Raw genomic sequence first — 7,856 nt, forward strand, 5'->3', positions numbered from 1 at the left:
TAATAGACATATAGGATACTGAGGTTGGGGGATATTTGCACTGTGACCAAATCATTTATGAAGAATAAAAAAAGTTTTATTAATCATTATATTACAATTAGAAATTTTATTGGTTATAATACAAGTAGGAAACACATTAGAGACTTAGCAGGTGCCCACAAACGCATGCAGGAAAAAGCATTAGCTGTCCGAGGAGAAGTCAACCACAAACGCATGCATGGTTTAGACCAAAAATCAGTTCTTTCTAGGATAGACAAGAACAAACTATGGTACTATGGTAGCATATAATTAATAATATTTTAACAAACGTGAACTTTCTGTCACTTCTGTGAAGAAATAAACTATAGAGTGATTTTTAATTAGACCCTTTTACAGTTTTGGGCTCAAATGAAACCAAATTAACCTCCTATTTTCAGAATTTTACCAACACAGCCCTGCAATTGTCAAATATTTTGACAGTAAACATTATTTGAATGGTCAAAAGTTGTAAAAGAATCAACCAGCTACCTGCTGCATGTTTTTAGTTAATTATATTGATGCAGCAGTATTATAGAAGAGGTCAATGTTTTTGCCTCTAAGCTATGGTCTTTATAAATTATTCAACTTTCCTGGTTGTTTTTGTCCTGTAAGGAAGTTTCTACGAACATTATTGACACTCCAACTCCAGTAGTTTCAAATAGTTCCGGCATCCTTCATTGCCAAAAAATAAAGTTTTTTCCAGACCTTTTACTATTGAAATGTTATTCTTTTTCTTTTCTACACTTGCGAAGCAGGATACTTTTCTAAGGAAAGGAAAGTCAACTACGCCTCAAAAAGAATAATGCTTACATTAGGTGATAGAAATGTTGATTCAGTTGACTAGTTTATAAAGAACTTGTTAATGTATAATAAATTCGTAATTGTTATTCAATTATTTATTAAATAATTGGTCTACAGTATTAAAATGAGTCTGACCAAGGATTGTGACAAATCATTGAATGGTTCTTATTTGATATCATTATTTGATAATGAATATAAACTTTACATGCATGATAAAATTAAAAGAGACCTATAATTTATTTATTTAGGCTCAAGATGAGTATGAGAAGCTGCAGCTGGCTTGGCGAATTGTTAAATTTCTTAATTTTAATTGTTTTCTTGAAGTATCCAACCAAAAAGGAATTCTACTTGAGCAATATATTTAACCAAAAAAGAATTCTCAGAGACCTGTACAGAGTCTAGTGTATCCAATGGATGAACATACAAGAGCAAGTTGGAGTCGATCAACTAAACAGTTACTTCTTCTGTCGGTGTTGCCATATCGATTAACCAATACCAAATTGATTGTTCCAAAATCAAATTCAAGTAGAAATCAACAAAGAATTCAGGTTGAATCAAACCTAATTCAAGATTTTGAGCTAGAACAAAACCTAAAATCCAAGATTTCGAACTAGAAATTCAAGGAATAAAATGAAGAAATCAGATATTTAAGCTTGAATGAGCTTAGCTGAGGTACAGAGGATTGATTCGAATTGACCCATTTCCTAGATTAAGGATGAATCTTCAATGCTCTGATACCATGTTAATAAAGCAAATAGGAGTGCTTCGAACTGTATTTTGGGAAAATGGAATCATACTTTACTGCTGCATCAGTGTTTGTTTATATACAGCAGCTGAATATGAGTTAACTAACTCAGCTTCTCTAAAACTACACTAACTAAACAACAATTAGCTGTAAATTACATAAATGTCCTTTATGTCCAATAGAGTTAGTATCTTTACATGCAAATACAGGGTGAGGAAATAAAAGAGTTAGAACAGAAGCTCATTTATCGTGACTAATTTACTATTTCAGGCTTGGAAACATTGGAGGGATGGGACATCGTTGCAATTGTTAGATTCGACTTTGACAGAGTCTTACTCGAGAAATGAAGTGATTAGATGCATCCACATGGGGTTGTTATGTGTCCAGGAAGATCCAGCTGACAGACCCACAATGGCAACAATAGTTCTAATGCTTAACAGTTACTCTATTACTCTTCCAGCACCTCAACAACCAACATTTTTCCTTGGTAGTAGAACGGAGGCTAGCATGGCAACAAAGGATTTTGAATTTGATCAATCTAAAAGCAAGTCGATGCCATGGTCTGTTGATGATGCATCAATTATTGAAGTATATCCTCGATAATAGGGTGTTTTAGACTTCAATTCACTTGTACAACAGAAAGTGACAAAAATGCTTGTTTACATATTGTTGTTTGGTGAACTGAAAGATCCTTTATCATATAGTGATCCTGTATTGGCCAACTTTATTCAGGCAGATGTAGCCTGAAAGGGAGGAGATGTATGCTCAGTATTTTCTTGTTTATGATATAATTTTCATTATGTGCTATCGCCAGCCTTGATGGTATGCTCTGTAAAAAACAGTTAATTTGTCACATCTTTCCATTGATTTTGTAATCTGCTGCATTTTGAGTCTTTGTGCCCTTTTATTATACTTGAATTATTAGTCAAATCTTTTAAAAAATAAGAATGGGCCCAGAAAGTAAGAGCGGAATTGGCCGTGTTGAATAAAACGTTACGCATCTTGCATCACTTATGTCACTATCCATTGAATGTGTTTTTCTCTCGTCTAACTTTCCCCAGATTTGACTCAAATTTTCTGTCCTTTTCGTGAAAATTAATTGGCTTGAATTATCTTTATTGACTTGTGTAGACGAGTCTTCTCTGCTAACCCAAATGTTCGCATAGTGAACACTTGTGTCCACGTTACACATCTGATTCACAATCACAAGAAGATACAAAACAAACCGGATATATTTTACTTCACAAAAGCTGAGACATAAACATCAAAATGAAACCTTTCATGATCTTTGGGTTTCTCTTCCTGTTAAGCTTTTTGCTCAGATTCAGCTGTGCAGCTGACCCAATATACGTTTATCACTTCTGCTCAAACACAACAACTTTCTCCATATACAGCACCTACCAATCCAACCTCAATCTTCTCCTCTCTTCTCTTCCCTCCAATGCCGACTCCAGCAATGGTTTCTACAACAACACCCGAGGTCAAAACCCTAACAAGGTCTATAGTCTCTTTCTCTGCCGGGGCGACGTTACCACCAGCGTCTGCCAAGACTCTGTCAGATTTGCTACCAGTGATGTAACTCAACGTTGCCCTGTTGAAAAACAGACCATAATATGGTACGAACAGTGCCTTCTACGTTATTCAAACGAATCTTTCTTTTCTATAATGTCTGAACCCCGGGTTAGTATGTGGAATATACAAAATAGTACTGACCAAAGCCGATTTAACGAGTTAGTGGGGAGGTTGACGAAGGAAGCTGCAACGGAGGCCATAAATTCTCCCAATATGTTTGCAACAAGAACGGAAGCATTTACATCCTTTCAAACAGTATACAGTCTTGTGCAGTGCACTAAGGATTTATCAAGTATAGATTGTAATAGATGTCTTCAAGGAGCTATTGCGCAGTTGCCGGGTTGTTGTAGTGGGAAACAAGGAGGAAGAGTATTGTATCCGAGTTGTTATGTTCGGTACCAAGTGTACCCGTTTTATAATGAATCTGTGACTGCTGCATCGGCACCTACGCCAGTGATTCTGTCTCCTCCACCTCCAGGTTCTGCGACAGGACCTCAAGGTAGAGTCAACGCACTTTTTTTTTTTTTTTTTACCTCAAGGTAGAGTCAACGCACTTTTTTTTTTTTTTTTAACCCATTTCATAGTTTTTTTTTTTTTTCCTCATCTTCTGGGTATCAATTCGCCGGATTAACTAAATGCATATGGCACATGTCTATTAACTTAAAAAAATAAAATAAATAAAAAGTGGAGTTTTATAAAAAGCCGTATGTCTACATTGATTTGGAACAGAGCTTATATTGTGTTGCTTAGAAAAATTCAGCCCACCCATTTGATTATTTAACCATTTAATCCTTTAGGAAATCTTATATGGATATTTTGAAAAATAAATATCCTAATTTTGTGTGTTTAAAAGGTTCAGGAGATTCATCTACAGGCTACAGATTACACTACAGAGCTGCTCACTAGTTTTAACTGAAAGTTATAGGAGTTTGTGGCATAAACTTAGTAATCATGATTTTCTTGGATACCAAATGAAACGTATTACTGTTCTTGCAGGAAAAAGAAGAATTTTTTCTTCGATAATCATAGCCATCGTTGTTTCAACAGCTGTCGCAGTAGTGGCGCTTTTCATTGCAGGCTATTGCGTCCTGAGTAGGAAAGCAAAAAAGAAGTATAATGTTATACCGGAAGATAATGGTAAAAATTCAAAAGCTATTTCATTGATCATTAACTTTCAGACAAATCTATTATTTCCCAGTGCTTCATACTAATGCTGTTGTTGAAATTAGTTGCAGCTGGAAATGACATAACAACTGTAGAGTCCTTGCAATTTGATTTGGGGACAATTCAAGTAGCTACAAATAATTTTTCAAACGATAACAAGTTGGGTGAAGGTGGATTTGGTGAGGTTTATAAGGTACAAAATAGATTTTGTCTCCAATTAGATACAGTGATATCATGCTCTAAAAGTTTTAAGTTGAAAAAAAGTTATGGGTGCTGAGATTTAAAGTTTCAGAAGAGATGATTTAATGATTGATTAATGTAAATTCTCAGGGCATACTTCCTAATGGACAAGAAATAGCTGTAAAGAGGCTGTCAAGAAGCTCTAGGTAAGGAGTAGTAGAATTTAAGAATGAGGTTTTACTGGTAGCTAAGCTTCAACATAGAAATTTGGTTAGGCTATTGGGATTTTGCTTGGATGGAGAAGAAAAGATTCTTGTCTACGAATTTGTGCCCAACAAAAGCCTCGACTATATTCCATATGGTTTGAACTGTCTTCATGAATTTCAATAATTCTTGTGTTCAATATCCTATTATTTGTACTATGTAGATGGATCAATTGCTTCAGAATGCATTTGAATTCAGCTCTTTAATTTGAATTTGAAATTTGAATTGATATATGCAGACCCTAAAAAGCAAGGAGAATTGGATTGGTTAAGACGGTACAAGATAATTGAAGACATTGCTCAAGGAATGCTTTATCTTCATGAGGATTCTCGACTTAGAATTATACATCGTGATCTCAAAGCTAGCAATATATTAATAGATAAAGATATGAATCCGAAGATTTCTGATTTTGGTATGGCAAGGATAGTTGGAGTTGATCAAACTCAAGCAAATACCGACAGAATAGTTGGGACATAGTGAGTTTTGTCTACTACCCCTTTGCATAATCTGATTGATGAATTCATTAGATATTGCATTATAATAACTTACAAATTTCTGCATGAAATTCAACAATAAAAGTTGAAATGTGTCTTTGAGCTTTCTTGTATTTCTAATGCATGGGAAAAACTTGTCCAATATATAGCTCTGTATATGCATTATATCTGTTATGACAACCAATCAGCCTGAAAGTAATTAATTACAAACATTTATTTGAATTCTAACCAGGGCCTTCTTCTATTCAAACTTAACATTATTTCTTCTTCACAGTGGTTACATGTCTCTAGAATATGCTATGCATGGATAGTTCTCTATGAAATCTGTGTCCTAGTTCTAGAGATTATTACTGGAAAAAAAAACAGCAATTTCTATCAAACAGATGGTGCTGAGGATCTGATGAGCTATGTAAGCAAAATAGATATTGTTAGTTTCCCTTTTGTTAGAGCTAATATATTTACATACAAGTAAAGGGTTGAAAGAAAAAAGAGTTAATTAGTATCGAAGGTAATTGATTGTGACTAATTTAATATTTCAGGCTTGGAAACATTGGAGGGACGGGACACCGTTGCAATTGTTGGATTCAACCTTGACAGATTCTTACTCGAGAAATGAAGTGATTAGATGCATACATATGGGGTTGTTATGTGTCCAGGAAGATCCAGCTGACAGACCCACAATGGCAACAGTAGTTCTCACGCTTAATAGTTACTCTATCACTCTTCCAGCTTCTCAAAAACCAGCATTTTTCCTTGGTAGTAGAAGGGAGGCTAGCATGCCAACAAAAGAGTTGGATTTTGATCAATCAAAAAGCAAATCAATGCCATGGTTTGTTGATGATGCATCAATTACTGAAGTATATCCTCGATAACATGGTGGTGCTTTCTTATATTGTTATTTTGGTGAACTCAAAGATCCTTCAGGCAGATGAAGCCCGGAAGTGAGATGTGGTCAATGTTTCGTCTTTTAAAATTAATGTTGTCTATGAATTGAGTAGAAGAATGTCTTTCTAGTTTCAAGTTTCCATAAATTTGACTGAGATCATCTGTCGTTTTCTTCTACGCGTAGTCGTAGACAATTCGTTTGACTCTTATTTATTGAATTGTCAACTTAATCAATTGATCTCTTTTTTCTTTTTTTATATTAACCACATTACTGATTCTTGAACAAAAATATCTCCACTGCTTTTATTTCTTCTTCTTTCCTTCTGTTTATCACCCTTCAACGAACCTCTAGATATAAAATCTCATCTCAATCTTGTTTATTACGTAAGAGTGTGTAGATGCAAAAAATCTACCATCATGAAAATAGGGTCTGATCCCGTGAGATTGAGACCACTGATAATCCGCTAGACCTGCACACATGAAAGGGCAAGCGTGAAGCTTCCGGAAAACACTGGGGTGGTGTTTGCCGTAGGCACTCCGACGCTCAAGTCAGCAAGGCTGAAAGAGATTTAATAAGAATTAAGGAGAAGAAGAATTACCAGGAGTCTTGTCGGAGGCTAGGATTACGGCGGAGGTGTCGGGTTCTTGGGAGCAAGAACTTAGAAGCAAATAGATGGTTTTGAGTAGTGTAGATTGACTGTGGGAGATTGCCCCTTAATGAGAGGGCAAGCCTCTGTTTTTATAGTGAACCCAAAGGGTTGGAATCCTAGTAGGACATTGAGTCTTCTTTTGGGAGATAATCCATATCATAAAAGAGATATGACTTCTTTTCCTTATCAGATTAAGTTTAATAGTTTAAGTAAGATTTGGAATCTTAGTAGAAGAGGAAATAGAATGGGATTCTGATTTCCTATTTATGGACTGTTGTAGGCTATTGGGTTGAAACCCAGTTTAGCTGAACTTATAAGATAGCCCAACTAGTAGAGTGGGTAGTTCACAAGGTGATTTTAAGCATAGGCCCTATAGGGATTGGGTTGAGGCCTTGGGTCATGACATATTTATTTCGTTATTGGGCCTCGTCAAGCCCAAGATGATTTTTGGCCCTAACAGTTAGCCCCCCACTCTCTAAGTTAAAGAGTATTTAGCTTAGAGAGTAGATTTAATCGAATGTGTAAACTTATGAATCGGGTTGGGCCGATCGAAGGTGTAAACTCATGAATCAGCTGGGCCGACCGAAGGTGTGGGCCAATCAAAGGTGTAAACTCATGAATTGAGCTGGGCCGATCGAAGATGTAAACTCATGAATCAAGCAAGGCCGATCGAAGGTGTAGAGTTGTGAATAGGGCAGGACCGATTTGAAGGTGTAAACTAATGAATCGAGCAAGGCCGATTCAAAGGTGTAACTCGTGAATCGGGCAGGGCTGATTCGAAGGTGTAGATCTATAGATCGAGTAGGGTCGATCCGATGGTGTAAATCCGTAAATCTAGTAGGGTTGATCCAAAGGTGTAAATCCGTGGATCGGGCATGGCCGATCCGAAGGTTTAAATCCGTGAATCGAGCAGGGTCGATCTGAAGGTGTAAATCCGTGGATCGGGCAAGGCCGATCCGAAGGTGTAAATCCGTGGATCGAGCAGGGTCGATCCGAAGGTGTAAATCCATAAATCGAGCAGGGTCAATCCAAAGGTGTAAATCCGTGGATCGGGCAGAGCCGATCCAAAGGTGTAAATCTGTG

The 7,856-nt window shown here is 36.4% G+C and overlaps 1 pseudogene; it reads left to right on the top strand.

Moving 5' to 3' along the window:
- The first annotated feature begins 2,833 nt into the window (after window positions 1-2,833).
- Window positions 2,834-6,110, top strand: LOC116109881 (annotated as a pseudogene).
- The last annotated feature ends 1,746 nt before the right edge of the window (window positions 6,111-7,856 follow it).

The sequence above is a fragment of the Pistacia vera genome, unplaced genomic scaffold, assembly GCF_008641045.1.
Source record: "Pistacia vera cultivar Batoury unplaced genomic scaffold, PisVer_v2 Contig590, whole genome shotgun sequence".
NCBI lineage: Eukaryota > Viridiplantae > Streptophyta > Magnoliopsida > Sapindales > Anacardiaceae > Pistacia > Pistacia vera.